The following is a 24,280-nucleotide window of genomic DNA, read 5'->3' on the forward strand; positions in this document are numbered from 1 at the left end:
ATAGACAGTGGATACATCTCAGCATTGTGAACATTCCTGCACCTGTCAGATTTTATCTATTTATAGTAGTTTTCAAGATAATAGACAAAACTTGCATTTTACCCCTATTTTCTTTTTTTAGCCATGTCGCCCATGTTGGTTAGCAGGCAGGGTCATTAGACACATTTTTAAACTAGATACCCCAATGATAATTGTAGCCACGTTTGGTTAAATTTAGCCCAATTGTTTCAGAGGAGATTTTTGAAAAAGTTAACAGACAAAGACGACAGACGATGGATGATAAATAATGAGAAACGGCTCACTTGGTCCTTAGGACTAGATGAGCTAAAAACTGAAATTTGCAAAAAATTTACATTTCAGGAACAATAAATCCAAAGCAGGTAGTTTTATTTTTCTGAAAATTTTGCAGGAGTTAAACTTTGACCTGCTGATCAATTCTTTTCATATCAGCTTTGCTCTAACTGCTTTAGTTTTTGAGATATATAAGCCCAAAACTTTGAAATATACTAAAAATTGACATTTCAGGGACAATAACTCAAAATGGATTGTCCCATTGTTCTGAAAATTTATTAAGTGTTAGATCATAGCCTATTTTATGAAAAATAAGCAGAAAACTGCATTCTAACCCTATGTTCTATTTTTAGCAACAGCAGCCACTTTTGTTAATGGGTCAAATCCATGGATACAATTCTTAATCTAGATACCCTTAGGAACATTTAGGTAAAGTTTGGTAGCATTTGGCCCAGTAGTATCAGAGGAGAAAATATTTTTAAATGTTAATGACGATGGACAGATGGACGACAGAGGCCAAGAGATGGCAAAAGCTCACATAGCCATTTAAGCCAGGTGAGCTAAAGAGTAAATTGTGATTTCATTTTTAACCACACCTCCTCAATAAGTGAACTACAACCACTGGACATTAATTATTGGCATTCAACAATCAATCATGCAAGTTGCAGAGAGAAAAGTTTGTTTTTTTTGCAGTTACATCTTGTTTGTTTAACCATCGCCAAATTGATTTTTTACTTTTGTTTATTAGGTAATCATCATTTTGTGTATTGTCATTCTTTCCAAGATAGAAAAAATCACAAAAGAAAGATAACCCGAACAATACACTGTATTGTAAGTAAACAGTAAAATCATCTACTGGAAGGTTAGATCATAAATTAACCAAAAAAATGAAATTTATTTACTGTCCAGTTTTTGCAAGCGTTTACACTTTGTTCATTGGCGGCTCGGGGTCGGAACCCCCCCTTTAATAAATGGCTGGATCCGCCCCTGTTGTTTGATCATGTGAATTGGTAATTTGCAAATATATTGAGTAAAGACAACATGAACTTCATTGTGTGTAATGAAAATACAAAAAGCTATGATATTCTAAAATTAGCGAAAAAAGCTATTCATCTTTTAGAAAATTTGCTGCAATTTTCATGAATATGTGCTTTTTCAAGTATAAAACGTGTATTAATAGAAAGTTTTTTAACATTAGAAATGTATCCTGTATTTTGTGGATAGTAACTCATTTAGGGAACTACTCCCCATATGGCAGGTTGTCCTCAACCTGTTAAACATGATTTTAAAGGCAAAAAAGCATGGCATATGTCTTGACATGATAGATTGATTGTTGGTTGCTTCAATGCTTGCTTAACGTCCAGTGGCAAATATTTCATGAAGGTTCAGGACGAGAACAAACTATCAATAAATACAATACTGAATAGGTAGGTGATGTTTTACTGCCAGTTGGAAGAAGACCTGTAGTTACTATATTTCTATTCCCCAGCCACTTGAGCCTGTCTTGACATGATTTCTCATATGTCTCTGATTATATATATAAGCTCCAAAAAGATAACTTCACCTTGTTTTTATTCGAAGGGATTTTCAGACGATCATTACATTTTTAAATATTTTAGATGCACACATTGCTTTGAAGAAAGAACCTTGAATGGAACAAGATGACTAGATATGATTCTCGTCGCCTGTTGTTTAGTCCACAGCTAATCTTCAGCATCTCCCATTTCCGGTTGTCTAAAAAACGCGGGAAATACAGTTAACTTCTCTTGAAAAATGCACGTGAAATCTGGGACTATTATACTATATAAGTTAGGGAGCTATCATTTGATTTTTATTGGGGGCTTGGGTGAAAAATTTTGTCCTGCATTTTTTTTAGTTGTAATCACTGTCCTGCCTTTTTTATTTTTCACTCTATTCGGTCCTGCCTTTTTTTTTAAATTTATTAGTTTAATTTATCCTGACTTTTTCAGTTTACATAAATTGTCATCCTGCCCCCCCCCCCCCCCCCCCCCCCCATTCCTCTTTGTGGTATCATGATATTTTCTTAGATTCGGAATAAAATGAATTGTTTGCTTATATATTCAGTCTGAGGGGTCGGACAGGGGCTACCTTTCTCCTCAAGTTTCTCCAGCACCCTTTCTCTTTTCTCCCGCCCCCTTTCTCCTTTCTCCCAACCCCTTTCTCTTGTCTCCCGCCCTCAAACATGAAAAAACTAATGTATAGGAAGCTCATTTTAATAGAAATCGATCAAATGTCTTGTTTTTTTTTTATGGCTCGTCCCCGTCTTGTCCTTTCACAAGACAGAAGTGTTGTTTCTTCTGCTTCAAAAACCTCAATTACCTTTTCACTGACTGTTAAGCTGTCTGATTGCATTGATATAAATGTCTTCGTCTGGAGTGAAAAAAATCAAGAAAAAACAAAGGTGGTGCAATTACTTCCCAAACGGTGTCAACTGGTGTGGCTCTCACTGTGTCTTTGTGAAAATTAATTAAGCCCGCTTTCTTCTTTATACAACATAACTTTGCAAAATGTTGAGGTGTCAAAGACACGACCTGTGACTTTTCCTATACACAACTGATCATCCATCATTATCGCCAACAAATCATTATCTTCATAAACAACGTCTCCAACCTGGTCATCATCCGACTGTCGTTCTTGGTTTGTTGGTCTCGTAGGTACTACCTCTCCAGTTGGGATTTCATGAACATCAGAAACAAGCAACTCGATTGGAGAACATTTTGGTGGAATGTTGTTGTGTCTGACCGAACACTACCATGACTACGCTGTTGAACGCCTTTCCCATATTTCTCTCTAAACTCGAACATAATGTTCATTCATGTTTTCTGTTGTAAAAGCAGGATGTTTTTGGCGTTAAACTGTGGAAATTGTTCAATAGATAAATATTGCTTTGGTACCTCATATCCAGAATTTTTCTTTGACGTAGAATAGTGGAACCCACAGAGTGAAACTTTTTCATACATTCAATGATACCTCTTACGTAGTCCCAACATGATATGTAATTGCTCATTTACCAAAGTATGCACTGAATTAATATCAACTCTTCTCAAGTACTAGTAATCCGAATCGATACCAAACAGTTGTTCCAATAGGGACTACAACATTTATGGTAGCATCTGAATTGATTTGATTGTTTTACTGGCTGGCATACCATGGGGCCCTTGTAAGCAATTTATTCTAAGACTAAGCACGTTTTTGGCTTCTGCTGAACATTGTTCTAAAAACTTTTCAATATATTTAAGTTCAGTGATAGATCGTTTGATGTCGTCGCTATGACCGCTCCCCAGTATTTCACAATGCACAGAAAATGACGTGTACAGTTTGTTTAGTGTTGTCAAATATTTGTTCAGTGCTGAAAGTGATGTTATGATCCTGACAATCTTCGACCAGAGTCAACTACAAAAAGAGTGTTACCTTCACTGCAAACCCCTGACGGTTGAGAAAACTGACATTCATGACTAAGTCCATCTTCATTCCCTTCAGCTCCTGTACCAGCAAAAACAGCTATATCAAGTTGATTCTCGGATGTTGCTTCTTCACATTCTTTAATTCTATAAAGTTTTCTCTTTGTAACATCGGAATATATTAAATAATTTCCAAAAATGGCAATGTCGTGTGGTTGGCTATGTACAGTGTTCAGTATGAGATTTCAAAATTACAGTTGAAACTTTGGAATTCAAATCTATCCGCAAAATCCTGCTGCATGGTTAGCTTCATATAGACAATGCATACTGTAGGTCAGTCCAAAACATCCACTCATATCTGGTATATTTATTCAGCATAAACTACTCCCATACAGTTCATAGCCATAAGTAACCATTTTTATAAAAGGGGTGACCTTTTCTGATGGTACAACTATGACGTTCTACACTGTACTTGTCTCTTGTCTGAGGTTAATAAAAGATCTGACTTTAAAGATACTTTTTAAAGTACAGCAAAATTAGGGCTTTATTTAAATGTTCTCATTTATGAAACACATGAAGCAACAAAAAGTCTTATGAGTTAAATTATGTCTATTAATACCATGGAGTTCAGCTTCCTCTTTCAGTAGCAATTTCAAAGCATGTTTCCATGACGGGTTGTTGTTAATGACAACGAGTTTTCTGTCCTTTTTCTCGAAGATGGTTTATTCGGTATCAAAGTGAGGGATCCCTAATTTTCCACATCTCTCATGAAATCCATTATTTATTTTCAGTTCTTTCAAAAAAGTAGTAAAATCTTTGTCATTGATAACTCTAAATAAATAAAATGGTTGTCCAATGCGTGTGTCTGGTGCCTTCCAAATATGTGTACACCGGCACTAATTGTGTTCATTTTACAGGATCTTACAGCTGTTCCAGCCAAGTCCAACTTTGCTCTTTCCAAAACAAATCGAAATCTAATTACGGCATATTGCCGGACCGAACAAAAGGGGGGCCCTGGCACAATGCCCCCCCCCTTCCCCAATCCGCCTCTGTTTTGTTATGGTTAGTTCGTGCTTTGTATCGATCTGATGAATATAGCCCTTTTCAAATTTATTTTTATAGGTTGTTTTCTATGAGGCGCCGTTTTACTATTTATTGCCTATTTTCTGATATCAAAAAATGATTTTTTGATATCAAAAATTCTATTTTTTGATATCAGAAAATCGATTTCTTGATATCAAGAAATAAAGAATATTTTCTGATATCAAAAATTCGAATTCCTGATATCAAAAATTCATTTTTTGATATCAGGAAATAGATTTTTTGATATCAGAAATTCGAATTTTTGATATCAGAAAATATTTTTGATTTTTTGATATCAAGAAATAGATTTTGTGATATCAAAAAATGATTTTGTGATATCAAGAATTCGAATTCCTGATATCAAAAAATGATTTTTTGATATCAGAAAATAAGAAATAAATGAATGATGGCTCCCTGTGTGTCATTTAAAACATTCAGGCTCACCAATGAGGCCAAACATTAGGAAATATCTGAAATAATGTTCCCGGTAGACCAATTGTTTTATAGTGTGGAGTACCGCTATACACGGTATTGGTCATTATATTGATGACATTGTGTCCCTTGTTACAAAAACAAAATGCTTATACACTTCAAGTTTTATAAACATGAATAAGACTTCAAAGTCTCCGGAAAACTGCTATTTAATGACAATATTTGAAGCAAAAAAAATATTTACACTAATCTTCAGTTTGATCAAACTTATTATGAAATTCAAGATCCATGCACTAAAAGACAATATATGGAAGATTTTTTAAAATTATTCCTAAAGAAAACATATTTACTCTTGTGTCGTACAATCCGAATTGACGGGATATGTCGACCTAAGAATTTACTACATACTGGAAAATGTTTTCAAGATTTAGATACGATGGCTCGATAATATATTCAGGTTCAACTGGCGATATACACGATCTTTTTGCCTTATATATCTAATAAAATGTACTACATATATACCCATCTAAATTGTACTTACAACTTTTCTCAAAATGAAGTGAAAATTTCTTGACAATCCTTTCAATATAAAGACAAACTTTTCCAAAATGAAGGTATTTTAGAGATGAAAACGTACATCCAACCTACTGAAACGTTTCATTACTTCACAGAAAAAGCTCATATGTATTTAAAAGGTTTATGGAAGACGCGGTTCATAAGAAATACTAGCAGTCTCGTAAAAAGACGAAATAGACAAATCTTTTGAAAATATAAGACATGCATTTTTTTTATGTTGTTGTTGGCTTTGAACTAGTTGTCACTATCACATCTGTAATTTGTGTCTTTTTGTTGTTGTTACCCTGCCACGTTTGTTCTTACACTATGTTGTAATGTAACACCAGTGTCCCAGGTTAGGGGGGAGAGTTGAGCGCTCAAACATGTTTAATCCAGCCACATTCTTTATGTGTCTGTTCCAAGTCCGGAGCCTGCAGTTTAGTGCATTGTCTTGGTTCATAGAATTGAGAATGGAAATGGGGGGAATATGTCAAAGAGAAAACAATCCGATCAAAGAGCAGACAACAGCCGAAGGCCACCAATGGGTCTTCAACGCAGCGAGAAAATCCCGCACCCGGAGGTGGTCCTCAGCTGGACCCTAAAAAAAATTGTGTACTAGTTCAGTAAAAATGGACGTCACACTAAACTCCAAAACATATCAATGAACTAAAATTAAAAAAACATACAAGACTAACAAAGGCCAGAGGCTCCTGACTTGGGACAGGCGGAAAAATGCGGTGGAGTTAGACATGTTTTGTGAGATCTCAACCCTCCCCCTATACCTCTAGCCAATGTAGAATAAAGAAAAACATAGCAATACGCACAGTAAAACTAATTTTAAAAGAAGTCCGAGTCCGATGTCAGAATAGGTAGCAAAATAAACTAAGCAACTTGAAGGACAATGATACATAAATGAACAAAGGACTACTAGCAGTTACTGACATGCCAGCTCCAGACCTCAATTAAACTGATTGAAAGATTATGTCTTCATCATAAGAAAATAAAGTACAATCCCTCCCGTTAGGAGTTTAGTATCATACCATCATAAAATATATGAGAAGAACATAGACAGTATCATGCCAAAACTGGTTTTAGAATAAATGTGTTTATTTCCGATGCAAAGACCCTATGAGTGAATCAAAATATGCAATCATTAATGACTTATTGACAACAGTATCGTAACTACCGGTATATCCTTTCCGAATAAGTCTGTTTAAAGGTTTGGTTAGATTTTGAGGTGAATGCCGACATTTTTGTGCTTTGTAAAGAATATTTCCATAAAATATTGGATGTGAAATACCTGAACGTATAAGAAGTCTGCATGTTGATTTATATTTACGAATGATGTCTGCCATATTTGTTTTACGATTTGTTTTGTTAAAAATCATATAGGCCTTTAGCTTTCTAAATTGAGTTGTTTATTTCTTTTTCATATTGGAGCCTTTTATAGGCGACTATATGGTATGGGGTTTTCTCATTGTTGAAGGCCGTACGGTTGCTTATAATTGCTTACATCAACTTCTTTTAAACTTTGGTGGCTAGTTGTCTCATGGGCTATCATACCACATCTCCTTATTTTTTAAACTTAACAGAACTTACTTACTTACTAAATCCTCAACATAAATAACGGGAAAAAAAATATAAAAACAAGATGAACAAAACACTCCCAGCAGGCACACAACGTTGAACCAACGTTGAAAATATGTTGAAATTTGGTTGTAGCGTTGATCAACGTAAAATCAACGTTGTATCAACGTCAATCCTATCAACGTTTAAATCACGTTGTTGAATCAACGTTGATCTGTGGTTAGAAATATCAACGTTGAACTTTCAACGTTGAATCAACATTAAATTTGAGTTGATGCTTTCAATGCTTTAATTGGTTGAAAATGTAACGCTGATAAAAGGTTTAGTTAAGGTTGATGACTTTAAGTGTCAACCAAAGTATGATTCAAGATGAGATTGAACGAACTTTGTATAGTCCTTTTAGCTAAAATAATCACTTCTTATTTATATTGGTTTACTGATGTTTTTGAATAAATTCAATTATTACTGTTGTATATATAAATTAATCTTTAAACTGCGATAAAATATTTTAATTACTCGAAACGGATATCTTTTTTCTGATTGGCGCATGCGTTTGAGGCCGACATTTCGAATTTATTTGCGCCAATTTGATTACCACATCAAGTTAACAGTTGCTCTCAGCAGTGCAAAGTAAGTATAATTTTCATTTATTGTTTGATTTGATAATAGTTATATGATAATTTAATGTATACAATAGTGTAGCTGTAATTATATGAGTATAGTGATTTAAGCAGATAAGAAATAATTTATAATTATACACGTAGTTGTCATATTCCAGCAGATAAGATACACACATATTGTTTAGGTCTCTGGGAACATCAATGTTGACCTTAAGATATATTTGTACATTTATTGGGTGAGGCAACTTATTATGTAAAGACTTGAAAAAGGGGGAGTGTGTTTATGAACAATGATTAGGTAATTAAAAACAAAAGCGTATGGCAAAGAATTCTATCATTGCAGATATTGGGAGGGAGGAGTCAAAATATATCATGGAACATCGGATGAAATTGAAGAATTTATTCGTCTGGCAAATAATGATAATCAATTATTGAAGTTCACATATTTTCTTTTACATGTTTTATATGTTGATACAATTAAAAGTCAAAGATTTACAACACATGGCATTCTTGACCTTGCAACACATTTAAAACAAACAAATTCTTTTCTCTGGGTCAGAATTAATAGATGTCACTCACAGCATGTATTCTGAGGATTTATTAATGAAGCAGTACGGCAGATAAGAAACACGTGTGACCATAACAAATTAATACACAATGATCTGACTAATTTCAAAGTGGTTAATATGATAACGTCGAAATAGATGTTCTTTCAGTTGACCGTATTGAATTATTACAGCGCAAAAAAATCAAGGAAATAGAAAATATTCCTTTAGTTTCAATATCTAAACTTAATCCATATGCATGTTAACGTAAACTTAAATGAGATGTAACACAAAAGACTGGAATTTATTGAAGTTTAAAGAAAAATGTAAACACAGGTTCAAAGTTGAACTACTTCTTGCGTTTAGCAACCATGTCGAAAGTATCTATTGATGAAGAATTTAGATGTAAAAAGACATATATATTAGTATAGTTAATTATACGGGAATTATATTTATTTTGAATTATATTAAAGTAAAGCATCTTAAGATGACCATCCAAAGCTTTACATATCTGCCGAAACACTAAAAAAAAGTATATTTAGGGACATTCTTGTATCTTAAGAGGAGTGACTGTCAAGATCTTGGTGCTTGTGGTGCATTATTGTTTCACAAGATGAGTGACTGTCAAGATCTTGGTGCTTGTGGTGCATTTTTTGTATCTCAAGATGAGTGACTGTCAAGATCTCGGTGCTTGTGGTGCATTATTGTTTCTCAAGATGAGTGACTGTCAATATCTTGTTGCCTGTGGTGCATTATTGTTTCTCAAGATAAGTGACGGTCAAGATAAATAAAATTGAAACCCCATTAGCGTATTGTGAGATCTTCAAACTATAATTTAGGATTAAAATTAGTTATAATTAAAGCCCATGATTCTCAAAGGCAGAGCTGGGGACGGTGCCGGGCACCCCTTTTGAGGGAAAAAATGGTTGATTATATAAGAAATCAATGAAACGTGACTGGAGCGTCCCCCCTTATGCAGTCAGTGGACCCCCTTATGAAAACTTCTGCTACTGATTCCAGAATCTTGTTGGATTATGGAGGACAAATTTAACGTCATGCTACAATAAAAATAATTGAACCATAAGGTTTTCAAACAATTTATGAAAGGTTTTGGAAGTCAAAATTTTGTAAGCGTTTCACACATATGAAACTTTTTATTTTCAAGTTAAAGAGGGAGTTGATAATTTAGAAATGCTGCACTTAAATTTTTTTTTTTGTAGACGTCTTACAAATAAACCAGTGTCGGAAATTACATATTACCGGGTATAAAGAATAAACATGCCTTCGGTGATTCAAGCTAGTTTGAAATAATAAGAGATGAGTATTGAAATAATATATGTCATTGTTTTTTCATATTACAAATTGTGTGAGATTTTGTCACTTTGTCTCTAAAATCTTTGTTTTTTTTTTAGAAATATTTTTATTTTCTCATTTCTGAACTCAAGTTTAAAAAAAAAACACATGGTCGCTCTCAATAGATATCTAAAGAAATAACAATAGCATTGCACAGAGATTATTAGGGCCCCACCAAATGGCGGACGCCCTATAGTGATCAGTCTGTCCGTCCGTCCGTCTGTCCGTCCGTAACACATATTGTCCTCTCTATATCTAGAGAACCGTTATGATTTCAAAGTTTATACTTGACATGTATATTAACCAACACCAGAGGGTGTGTCATAATGTATGTACAGCTTCCTATGTCAAAGGTCAAATTCAAAAACTTTGGTTTCAGTTGACAACCCCATGTCCTATGGTAAAGATCGTGTCCGCTCTATATCTTGAGAACCGTTATGATTTCAAAGTTTATACTTGACATGTATATTAACAAACACCAGAGGGTGTGTCATAATGTATGTACAGCTTCCTATGTCAAAGGTCAAGGTCAAAAACTTTGGTTTCAGTTGACAACCCCATGTCCTATGGTAAAGATCGTGTCCGCTCTATATCTTGAGAACCGTTAAGATTTCAAAGTTTATACTTGACATGTATATAAACCAACACCAGAGGGTGTGTCATAATTTATGTACAACTTCCTAGGCCAAAGTTCAAGGTCAAAAACTTTGGATTCAGTTGACAACCCCATGTCCTATGGTAAAGATAAAAAAATGTAATGTACATTATTCACAGCGGGGCCCACAGAGATGGCTCCCATCTCAATGATATCTTGTTTGTTCATATATAAAAGTAGTATTCTTTATTAGAGCTGCATAATGATATTTACGAAGTTATGATAAAGATAGCACAATATGTTTTTTTTTTCTGTTGCAGATGCTGTAGTTACAAGTGACTAATGTGCAACAGAGACCACAATATGGAACTACTGTGCAAGATACCTAAAATATGCCCCTGTTATATCTGGGAATGTGTCTAGCAGAAGGACTAAACTTTTAAATAAAATTAATTGTTCAGTTTGTGTTTGTTTAAAATTGTAAGATGCATATATGAGCAACTTGTTATATAATTACTGTTTTGTGTCACAAACATATTTTGTGTATTAACAAAATAGTTATGAGCACAACAAGATCCTGTCTATAAAGAAAAATAAAGTTACAAAAATGTATGCCAACTGACATTACAATAAAGTTTCCGATTATCTATGCCTGGTAAGGTTAACATGGTTAATAACTTGTTCCTGTTCTTCTTGTCAAGGCTTGAATAATAAACATCAGATTCAGAAATGAGTGGTCTCCTTACCAGTATTACCGAAACAAAGAGAATGACTTATTTTCCACTTGATCATAAAATGTAGAGAAATCTAAAAAGGGAAATATTCGAACAGGCAGAAATTTCAATGACATAAATATTGAATTCTGCAACAGACTACATGTACATCAACCACCGACGCATGACTACTCCCACTTAGTACATATAGTTTTGCGATAGTTTTATTACACATAAAATGGTATTGATGGATATAATAAGGGGTAATGATTTCAGCTGTTATCAAACCTCAATTTAACCAATGTTCAACATCCTATTCTCAACATTGACGACATTTCTAGTTTCAACTTAAATTAACCCTACAACAATCTACCTGGACCCAAATCCTACCTATTTTCAACATACACTGACCACAGTTCAACCAGCTTTCGACCTGATTTCAACATACACTGACCACAGTTCAACCAGCATTCGACCTGATTTCAACGTACACTTACTATAGTTTCACCAACATTCGACCTGATTTCAACATACACTAACCACAATTCAACCAGCAATCGACTTTTTTTCAACATACACTGACCAAATTGAGACGAAAATTCAACCTATTTTCAACGTTGAAAGCTGACGTTGAATCAACGTTATGTTTTCAATGTCATATCAATTTTCAATCCAACACTACTTTTCAACATTGATTCAACGTTGAAATCTGACGTTTATTCAAGGTTGAAACAACGTTATTGTGCCTGCTGGGCTGGGGCTTGATATTTGCAAAAACCTGACTGCACAAATCTGTTTCAAAGGAAACTAATAATTGCTTATAAAAGAAGCGAGAACTTACAATTATTGACTATAAACCTTAAAATAATAAATATGTGAAACACAAAAAACACAAAACTTCTTATATATATTAAGACTGATGAAGCCGAACTCTGATACATGCTTTCGTATATATTACACGACCGAAACACCAGACTTAATGTAAGGGCTCATTGGTGAACGTTGATGCTTTTATTGACACACAGGGAGCAATCGTTGATATTCTTCTTATTTTCTGATATCAAAAAATGATTTTTTGATATCAGGAATTCGAATTTTTGATATCAAAAAATCATTTTTTGATATCAGAAAATGTATTTCTTGATATCAAAATATCGTCAGTAATAATTGATATCAGAAAATCTATTTTTTGATATCAGAAAATGGATTTCTTGATATCAAAAAATGATTTTTTGATATCAAAAAATCGAATTTCTGATATCAAGAAATAAAGATTATTTTCTGATATCAAGAAATCGAATTCTTGATATCAAAAAAGGCAATTTTTGATATCAAAAAATTGAATTCCTGATATCAAGAAATATTTTTTGATATCAAGAAATATTTCCTGATATCAAAAAATCATTTTTTGATATCAGGAATTCAATTTTTGGATATCAAGAAATATTTTTTGATATCAGAAAATAAGGAATAAATAGTAAAACGGCGCCTCATAGTTTTCATGTTGTACTGTTACACAACTGTCCCAGGTTAGGAGGGGGTGGCGCCATCAAACATGACTAACCCCGCCACATTCTGCATGTGCCTGTCCCAGTTAAGTCATGAATCAGTGGTTGTCGTTTGTTGATGTATATCGTATTTGTTTTTGATTTGTCATTTCGGGGTTTATATAGTTTACTCTGCGATATGGGTTTTGATCATTGTTGAAGGCCGTACGATGGCCTATAGTTGTTAACTTCTACGTCATTTGGACTCTGGTGGAGATTGCCTCATTGGCAACATTCTACTTGTTTTTATAATAAACGAAAAACAAATGCAACTACAACTTCATCATCAATTAACCGTTATTTACCGAAAACTGACCCACAATGGGCATCAAGAAGTATGTCAGAGAGCAACCAACGACAACCACTGAATTGAAGGCTTCTGACATGGGCCAGACCCTTAACTTTAGAATACGGTGGAGTTAAACATGCTTGTGAGCGCCCGGCTGTCCTTCCGTAGCCTCGGACAGTGTTGCAACAGTACCACACAAGAGCACAATTAATTAAAAGGCAGTGGCTATTTTTCAAAATAGAAAATATGCTGTTTTGTCGGCTCTAGATAAGCGGAAGCCAATATTGCCAGTAAAAACGATTTTGCAGATATGCAATCCAAAGAACTGACTTTTATTTCAAAAGCAAAATTAATTTTAACATTTTTAATTTTGAAGTTATGTGATTAATTTTGTTATATTATATAATGTTTTATCAAATTTATATGCAATGAGATTTTTAACTTTTAATTTTTTACGACATACAGTTAAAAAACCTGAGATTTTATTCTTATAGATATAAGAAGATGTGGTATGAGTGCCAATGAGACAACTCTCCATCCAAGTCACAATCTGCAAAAGTATTATGCATACCGGTACATTTAGCATTAGATTGTGACTGATGTTAGAAGTAATTTCAACTGCATGTTTTAATATGATTTCATTGCTACAAATGGATGCTCAATGTCTTTATTTTTATTTCTATTTACGTTGGCAAATTCTACAATGTTTTCTTTGATAGATAAATGTTTTAAACGATTATATGTATCTCAAATACTGTTACTGTTATCTAATTTAACTATATGAGTAATAATTTGATTCTTTATGTTGACAATGCACATTTTCGTAGTACTTTTCAAATGTAAATATTAGTGAAATTCTCTCTTAAAAAAAAACAAAATAACAAATTCACTATATTGCCGGCGCCGGCAAAATATCCATTGCTATAGAAATATGCTATTTTGATGGCTTTAATTAAGATATTTTAATCAGAGCCGGCAAAACAGCCACCGCCTTAATATAATGGGGTATGGTTTTTGCTCATTGTTGCAGACCGTACTGTGATCTATATATATATCTATATACATGGTTGCTTTAATATGGTTCATCTCGGGACTCAGTTCTATAGTTGTCTCATTGGCAATCATACCACATCTCCTTATTTTATACTAGTCCTGTTCTATGTTATATATATATTTCATATTGATTACTTACTTTATACCAACAGAATGGAGGCGGACTGGTGGAGGACACTTTTTTGGAAAAAAGTTTATATCTAGAGCAAGCACTCGTCTAAAATCGGCCGGTATCGCTAATGATAATATTAAAATTCATCTTCATTATCCATCCAGGATTAACAAGAGTGTTAAAAAAGTTAGATAATGTGCATGTCACATAAAATATTTTCAAGTTTTTACATGTAAATTCTATTAATTACTATCATCATCATCATGTAGATCCATGTATATAGGATTCATATAGTGTTTATCAGCATGAAATAAAATATGGGATAAGGGAGATTACTCAGAGAATTTATTGATACTTTTTGTTCTAACCTGATTGGTCAGTTTCCAGACAGCCATTGCTTAACTTTCCGTTAAAGGATAAAGGAACGGAGATAAATATGTAATGTAATGCTTAGTCTTATTTCAGGAAGAAGATAATTAAAAATTTCTTTGTAAGTATGAGGGAGAAACTTTTGGTGGACTTATCTATTTCGATCATTTGTTTGTGAACTGTTGAGTACTCGGTGGTCGCCAACAGCGCAGAAATCGAGACTCGATGGGATCAAAAACATGGTCACAAAATATTATTGCAGGAGGTTTAATAGATATTTAAGTCTTTTTGCAGAATTTGGGAAGCGGAAATGACGACGAAGACATGAACTGGTAGCAACAGTCGATTTTTCTTTTTCAGTAATGGATTGTCAACTTGTATTTCATACGGCTGCTCGCGTGATGGGAATTATTCAATATTAAGAGGCATGCATTGTATTTACCGTGCAAAAATGTATACATTTAGAAAAACAATACATATTTGACCATGTCAGCAGGTTAAATGACTTTAAGTGGTAGTAATTTTCAAACTTTTACAAATCAGAACTTGTTTAAATGATATGAAATTAGACTAAATAAAGCCAAAACAACACACCAGAATGTAATTAAAAGAAAAAAAAGTGTCAAAAACATGTAACCAGAGACATATGTCTCTGATGTAACTAACCAATAACTTCTAGGTGTTTGGAAATAATAAAATAGTGAGCACATACATTTTGTTCAAGAAACCAGAGACATACATTTGTAAATATACACACCTATATATATGTCTGAAGAAACCAAGGATTTATAGAAAGTCTTACTATATAAGGTCATATAAATCCTTGTAGAAAGTCGTCAACCATACATTGCAAATTACTTATTTAAACTATTAAATGTTCAATGTTTTAGATATAAGGATAGTTATTACATTCTCACACACAACATGCACACAAAAGAAAAGTGCGATATAAGTAATTGCCTGAAAAATTTTCAAGTATCCAAAAACTCTTGTGTTTGCAACATAACCACTATACATGTACATGTAGGTACACATATGCATGTACAGGATAAGCTAAAGTCTACAGAAATTGTGTTCCCTGTTGACTTTATTATTATGAGGCAAAGTTCATTCAATTGTTTTTATTAATTGTCTGTCAGAAATTCTTGTTATTTATACTAAGTAGTTTGATGGGTACACAATTCATAAACACCTATACAAAAAACATGTATATATTAAGTATACATCTTTAAAAGAACTGTAGAAAAGAAGACAGACTATAGTGAACAAACATTGGATAATAAACTTTGCAAAACATTTGTGTGAATAAGATAAGATATTGTTATTCCAATTAAAGGGCCCATGAAGAGCAAAGTAATACACTGTGCAATATTTCTTTTTATTAACACAAATAATTTTGACAATCATATATAAATATGAATATAATCAACTTTATTTTGAGATCTTAAACCACATTCAGATCAGAGCCATAGGCACAGTCATGTGTAAAAAAGCAGTAATAAAACAGATTATATATAATATTAACAGGCAAATAAATTTAATGGGTTACATATAAACATATCTGTACTATATTGATAGTTTCCTGAGTTCAAAACATTTATTGATGTAAATTCCAATAATTTATAGTTACGTTTCTGTTGTTTCCTTTGAGAGAGATCGATGCTGTACAACTGTTGTATGCTAAATTTATAAGTGTTTTTTTTTTACTCTATTAGGGAAAAACCCATTTATTTGCTCATAAACCAGACAACATAGATATGTATATATATAGTAATTAAATTATTTGCATGGGGATTTTAAATTTTATTTCTTGTATTTTTATTTACAGATAACAAAATAAATTGACTGCTGCTGACATTCAATCCCAAAAAGTGTTGTTTCTTGAAGTTTCATTTGTAGGGGTAAATGAGTATGGTTGCCTAGACTTCTTCCATCCGGCAGTAGAACTTGTGCTAAAGATGGACATCTATTTGTCTAAGCAGGATGTATAAATGCGCTAACATGTGTTGGTTGAATTGGGTTGTTAAATTTTATGTCTTGTGTAAGGAGAGTCCTACACTCACTGCATGGTGGTTAAGAACCCTTGCAACTACTCTGCAACTACCCTGAGGGGTTGGTAAGTGGAGTGCTGCAAGTCTAAATTTCTCTCCCCACCCTCTTTTCCAGTATTAGTCAAAAATTCTCACGCTTTATCCTGGTTGTCCAAATTTGCAGAACCTAGGGTAATGTTTTAGTTGTTAATTTGTTCTCATCCTGAATATGCATTGTTAGTGAATATTAAGTGAACAAAAGTCAATGAAAACGGTAGACCAATTCTACATTTTATTTTTTTGAAAACTAATATTTTATTATGAAAGAGGCATATGTGTTGAATTAAAAATGAACCTGAATAATATAATTTGGGCATTGTGCCTCTGTTTGATAATCAATCTGATTAAAAAACAGGACCTGTGTCTAAGCTTTGCTTAAAAGGATCTGAAAATGCTTGGTTCTACTTTCTGTTTCAAAGACAATTTGGAATCCTCTGGTTTTGTCGAATTAATATGCCTATATAAACAACCAAATTTTTCCCACAAAAGGGCCCCCCCCCCCCCCCTCTGAATCCGCCTCTGATGTTGAAACATTTTTATAACTCTCAACTTATAGAATATATATGTTTCTATATGACATAATTTGAGCTTGAGTTATTTCCCTTGGCCATCCTTTTGAATGTGTGCCATAAATGGTTAATTTTCTTATTTGACTCACCAAATTACATGTGGTACAGAGATGACAGACAAGTCTGATAAAAGATAATTACTAGATTGTAGTGATGAATTAAGCATGACTAAAACAAATTAAAATTGTTCAAAAAACAACCTTTTCTTAATGTTTAACTAGCTGAATTTGGCTGATTTGTAATGGGAGTTTGCACGGTAGACCTCCAAAAATGTGACAATAGGGTAGTAACTCTTGCTCAAATTGTGTCAATCAAAAATTTTCTACAAGTGAAATCACTTTTAATAAGTTCATAATGTGAGGGGTAATCTTACAAAGAGGTAAACACCAATGAACACGTATAACTACAATTGAATTTTGAAACCCGAGTACAAGAAAATCCAAATCAGTAATTGTTATAAAACTGACAAATCATTTTTGCTTTCAAAAATGTGTGAGCAACATGTACCAAGTATTCTGAAGAATAACTAATGGTTTAATACAGTTTTACAGTGCTAAACCTCTTGCTAATATGATAAATGTAGTCACAAAAATAGCTTTTGATCCATCAACATCTTGCATGCATTTATTGGATTAGTTAGCGAAATCATAAAAAATATTAATAACAATTGCAATTATAGCATAAAAAGCATCAAAAAGTTTTTAATGACTTTATAAGGCAAATGTACACAGATAGGGGGAATACGTATGCAATACAAGCATAGTCATAAGTTTAGGTTTCATGTAAATGTCGATCATCACTATTTTTTTGTGTGGTATGAATTTTTAGTTTGAAACCATAAAAAATATAGACACATAAAAATAAGATGTGGTATGATTGCCAATGAGACAACCCTCCACCAGAGACCAAATGACATATACATTGTATATAGAAGTTTACAACTATATGTCACACATGCATGCATTATCTATTATATACATAAAAATAAATGTTTTAAAAGTAGATCCATGTATAAATCCATAATGTACATGTATGGTGCCATTAAGTGCATGTGTGTACTGTTACACAGAAGTGAGGTTGTTGATCTTTCCAGGAAGTGTTACTTTGTTAAAAATGTTAAATTAATTAAAATTACATGCATATAAATATAAAAAAAATAACATTGCATTTGTGTGAGATCATCACTTTTAATGTTCAAGTTTTTTTTTTGTGCAGTTGATATGAAACCTTTGCAAGTTGAGCAGACATGATTTTAATTTTTTTTATATGAAATATCTTCTTCAAAATAAGGTTTTTAAAGGATACAGCCTCTCTTCTAATTTTTTATACGACCGCAAAAAAAATTGCGGTCGTATATTGGTATCACGTCTGCGTTTTCCGAAGACATTTGGTTTCCAGACAATAACTTTAGTATATGTAAATAGAAATCCGCCCTTGAAATTTGAATTGAGATTATGACCATATCTGGAGGGAAAGATTTTTTTTTTTTTTGGAAAAAGGGGGGAGGTGAAAAAAATTGGGGGGGGGGGGGGGGGGGGGACAATTTTGATCCCATTTCAGATTTCAGAAATTAAAAAGAAATTTCTAATATTTTTTTTTTGCAAAAAAAAGGGGGGAGGGGAGGGTTAAAAAAAAAAAAATTCGGGGGGGGGGGGGGGGGGGGGGTCAATTCGCAACAGCATAGTGTATTGCACAAAAGCAAAAAAATGAATATAAATTCAAATCATATAACCAATTATAAGTTCTTTGACTACAGTTATTCTGTGTCAGAAACCTATTTAATATGTGTCAAATATTTAATTACAATCCAAATTCAGACCTGTATCAAGCGCGAATATTGTGTCCATTTTTGCCCAAACAGTTCAGGGTTGGACCTCTGCGGTCGTATCCAGCTGCGCTCTGCAGAGCAATCTATTTTTTTAACATTTTTTTCATTCAAATTTTATTAATGGAACTTTCTCTTCATTTTTATACGACCGCAAAAAAATTTTTGTGGTCGTTTATTGGTATGACGTTGGCGTCGTTGTCGTCCGAAGACACATTGGTTTTCGCACTCTAACTTTAGTTTAAGTGAATGGATCTCTATGAAATTTTACCATAAGGTTCAATACCACAAAAGGAAGGTTGGGATTGATTTTGGGGGTTATGATACCAACAGTTAAGGAATTAGGGGCCAAAAATAAGCATTTTTGTAACTTCCAGACATAACTTGTGTGTTAGTGTATGGATTTCTCTGACATTGTACCACAAGGTTCCATATCACAAAGGGAATGCTGGGATTGATTTTGGGGGTAATTGCTTCAAAATTTTAGGAATTAGGGGCAAAAAAAGGATAAAAAAACAAGCATTTTTCTAGTTTCATGACAATAACTTGTGTGTAAGTGTATGGATCTTTCTGAAATTGTACTACAAGGTTCCATATCACAAAGGGAAAGCTGGAATTGGGTTTGGGGGTAATTGCCCAAAACATTTAGGAAAAGGGGGCAAAAAGGGGCCAAAAATAAGCATTTTTCTAGTTTCCAGACAATAACTTGTGTTCAAGTGTATGGATCTCTCTGAAATTATACTGCAAGGTACTATACCACAGAGGGAAGGCTGGGATTGATTTTGGGGGTAATTGCCTCAAAATTTTAGGAATTAGGGGCCAAAAAGAGGCAAAAACAAGCATTTTTCTAATTTCAGGATAATAACTTGTGTGTAAGTGTATGGATCTTTATGAAATTGTACTACAAGGTTCCATATCACAAAGGGAAAGCTGGGTTTGAGTTTGGGGGTAATTGCCCTAAATGTTTAGGAATTTGGGGCCAAAAAGGGGCCTAAAAACAAGCATTTTTCTAGTTTCCAGACAATAACTTGTGTTCAAGTTTATGGATCTCTCTGAAATTGTACTGCAAGGTACTATACCACAAAGGGAAAGCTGGGATTGAGTTTGGGGGTGATGAATCATAAGGGGGTTCAAAAAATTGGGGGGGGGGATTTTTTTTTCCTTTTTTTTCTTTAAAATTTTCCATTTTAAATTGGTTATTTCTGATTTATATATAAAAGCAAATAATAATGATATGGTTTGAATAGGTTAATTAAAAAATTTTAAGTTCTTAGACCACTTTCATTCTGTGTGAGAAACCTATGCTGTGTCAAATATTTAATTACAATCCAAATTCAGTGCTGTATCAAGCTTGAATGTTGTGTCCATACTTGCCCCAACTGTTCAGGGTTCGACCTCTGCAGTCCTATCAAGCTGCGCCCCAGCGGAGCATTTTATTGTGATATGAGATATTTCTACATAGAGATATTTGGTCATAATATTTTTTAATGATATTTGATGTTGAAATTTATAAATGTGGAATATTTTAACATCATATTAAATCCTTATAAACAAGGCTCAATATATTTCAATAAAATTGACCTAAAGTTGATGATTAGCTTTTTGACAGTGTAGTTGTTTACATTTTGGTCATTTTATTTGAGATTAGAGCCACAGAGACAGCAATTCAACAACTTACTGCGAACAGAATAGAATTCTAGAGATCACCATACTTCATTCAACAAAAAAACAATGTTCACATCACATGAAAATACCAAAATAAAAGTTACCCTGAGTCGAAGCAAGTTTTGAATATAATATATATATATATATTGAATATAACATGCACCAAATATTTAATTTCATTACAAAATTGTCAGTGACAGCCACCATCACTACCTAATCTGGAATAGGCACATTAATATGTTGCATTGTTAATTACTTAATTTTGTATTGCATGTCACAGCATGCAAGACAGATATTACAACCCAGTCGTGTCAGCTTAAACTTTTTGTATAAAGTTGCATATTTCAGAGGGTAGAAGACCTTGATGCTTCATACTTAGTATACAGATGCCTTATGTTACAAAGTTTCTGCCTGTCATGTCCATGGTTCAACAACTGCTTGAAAAGAATGTACATCTTTTTTTTTGTCATGTGAATTTCTCACTTGTGAGTAAAAGGATAACAAAATATGGTAAATGGGTTCCTTGCAAAGTCTACATGTCTGTCAGACCGTGACCTCATTTGATGATGAGTGATCAAGGTTAAAGTTACTTGATTATGTCCATTTCTCAGATACTATGAGCATTAGGTCAACTATATGCAAATGCGGATTCAGGTTTTTATACGCCCATCAAAATTTTGACGGGACGTATTATGGTATACAAATGTCGTCTGTTTGTCCGGCGTAAACATGTCGCACCGTAACTTGAGAACGACTTATCCAAATTTCATGAAACTTAATATAGTTGTTTCTTATGATGGTCAAACGATCTGTATACTTTTTGGTGAAAATAAGATCAAAACTTTTTGAGTTACGGGACTTAGAAACTAAAACAGGTGTGTGTTTTTTTTCACATGTCATGCCGTTTCTCAAAAATAAATCAATTCATGATTATTGCTTAAAACTTTACACACTTCTTAGTTATATTAATCTTAAGATCTGAATACTTTGTAAAAAAAGGGGGAGGGGTTTTTCACATGTCGCACTGTATCTCAAAAACGATTTATGATTATTGCTTAAAATTTTACACACTTCTTAGTTATATTAATCTAAAGATCTGTATACATTTTGGTTTTGATTCAAAATTTTATTTTAGAAATATTGATTTTTTTTTTTTTTTAAATGGGGGTTTTCACGTGTCGCGCCGTATCTCAAAAACGATTTATGATTATTGCTTAAAATTTTACACACTTCTTAGTTTATATATTAATCTAAAGATCTGTATACTTTTTGGTTTTGATTCAAAATTTTATTTTAGAGATATTGAGTTTTTTGTAAATGGGGGTTTTCGCATGCCGCGCCGTATGTCAGAAACTTTATGATTATTGTATAAAAATTCACACACAAGACGACGGGTGTATCATGGGCTCATGGCGCAGCTGTTTATTGAAAAAGGGGGGCCAAAGGCCCCCAAACAAGAGTCTGGATTAACCATAAATATAGCTCCATTAAGGAGGGGGGGGGGAGTTGGCACCCTGCCCCCTCTAAATCCGCCTCTGAGAATGATTGTAAGGTGTACATGTCAGTCTGGCAGGTTTCATATGGCCATGACATAATTTTCATGGTTCAATTCTGTTTTTCAAATACTATATAAGCAATAGGTGACTATAGGTCAATTATATTTGGTGTATGGAATGATTTTAAGGGGTACATGTCTGAATGGTAGGGTTCATCTGACCTTCGCTATCATTTTCATGGTTCATTGGTCAATGTTTAGTTTCCTGGTTAAGTTTGTTAGATACTGTAAGCAATAGGTCAACAGTATTTGGTGCATGAAATAATTGTATGGTGAATATGTCTGTCTGACCTTGACCTCATTTTTATAGTTCATTGTTTAATGTTAAGTTTTCATGTTTGGAATGTTTCTTTTGGTACTTTTAGCAAAAGGTCAACTCTATTTGGTGTATGAAATGATTGTAGGATGTAAATGTCTGTCTGGCAGGGTTTATCTTACCTTGCCTATTGTTATGTTTAGTTTATGTGTTACTTGTAGTAAAACCTTTATCTTGAAGACTTTCAACCTTAAATATTTAGTCATGGTCAGTAAAGCAGGCAAGACATTTTAGCAAATGCTTTAAGGTAGGGAATCGTCCTGAACATGCATGAACTATTTGCCACTGGACGTTAAGCAACCAACAATCAATCAATCTTGTAGGGAATCATTTATTCTAATATGGAATTTTATTTTTTAGCTGACTTTTGGCCAAAGGTCCAAGGAAGCAATTGCCATTACCTGGCATCTAGTTTAAAAGTTGTGTTTGTTCTCAAGGCAAAAAACGTGGTCACTCTGGCTAAAAAAAGAACAAATCTTATCTTGAAAGTAAGAACAAGGGTAATTGTTGCATCAACACAATCATCAAGTCATAATCTACTAGTCTTTCTACTGGTATCCTCTATTAATTCCTTATAGTAGTTGGGGACAATCATTTGATATTTTGGGTTGGGGAGGGGGCAGGAGCATTTTGAAAATAAAGTGTCGGGGCTGGCAAGTACTGAGAATGAAAAATCTTGCCTGAGACACTAACTGCAGCCAGACATTGCCAGTTGCAAGAAATAATTGTGTACACTACAAAAAAAGAAAAATCAATTTCAGTGCCAAATCTTCCCCTTTCTGCCTTTTAATGACTGTTTTTGTCCTTTTGGTTTAAATCTTTAAAAATATAAAATAGTTAGATGAAGGTTTTTAATTTTACTTTTCATTTCAATGCCTTAATTAGAATAGTTTAGGGCCATTGTATTTCAGGTGTGTAGATCTGTCTACTGTAAATTTGTCTGTATCAGGTTAAGTTTTGGTTTAAGGGAGGCTTAAGTTTTGGTTTAGGGTAGTATGAATCTAGTATATGGTCACAAAAATTTTAAACTTTCTAGTTTGTACACATGTTTATTATATAATTTTTTAGCAAAATTAGGGGTTTTGACACAGATTTCATAGTTCTCTAAAAATGGAAATGAAATGGTGCAGACAGCATATGGTGCCCTATGGACACATATTCTTGTTATTATCTTGGAAGCTATAATAAATAAAGAGAAATATTAAACATCACAAATTGATCAGCAAGACAAGGTCCAAAAATAATAATTATTAGGATGATTGAAATTGTCCATGAATGTCTTTTAGAAGTTATTGACCTATACATTTGGCATAAATGATGATTTTTACCATTTTTGTTACTTTTAGAAATTATCTTAAAAACTGCAATAGATGGAAAGAAATTATAAATAGCAAAATGATCATCAAGCAAGATCTCCAAATAAGTGAGCATGACTAAAATTGTCAGTTGACTCCTAAATATAAGAGTTATACACAAATGACTATTTTCGCCATTTTTTGATATTACCTATAATCCATAGAAAGAAATTTTAAACAGCAAAAATTATCATCAACATAAGATCTACAAGATCAAGTGTCTTTTAATGACCTAATGATTTTATGTCAGCTTGACCAAAGGTCTATATAGTCTATTGCCATCATTTCATGTCCTTAGTTTTCATTTAAAAAAATGGAAAACTGCTGAGTGGTTGGGAC

General features: G+C 33.3%; 1 protein-coding gene across 4 annotated transcripts in view; it reads left to right on the plus strand.

Moving 5' to 3' along the window:
* Positions 1 to 14,587: 14,587 nt before the first annotated feature.
* The window catches only part of LOC127709654 (uncharacterized), a 50,615-nt gene continuing 40,922 nt past the window's right edge, over positions 14,588 to 24,280 (plus strand). For all 4 annotated transcript variants that reach the window (XM_052215261.1, XM_052215262.1, XM_052215263.1 and 1 more), the window contains exon 1: positions 14,588 to 14,687. The gene's annotated coding sequence lies outside the window, so the exon portion shown is untranslated. The remainder of the gene's footprint in view (positions 14,688 to 24,280) is intronic.

The sequence above is a fragment of the Mytilus californianus genome, unplaced genomic scaffold (genome assembly GCF_021869535.1).
Source record: "Mytilus californianus isolate M0D057914Y unplaced genomic scaffold, xbMytCali1.0.p SCAF_7, whole genome shotgun sequence".
In the NCBI taxonomy this organism is placed as follows: domain Eukaryota; kingdom Metazoa; phylum Mollusca; class Bivalvia; order Mytilida; family Mytilidae; genus Mytilus; species Mytilus californianus.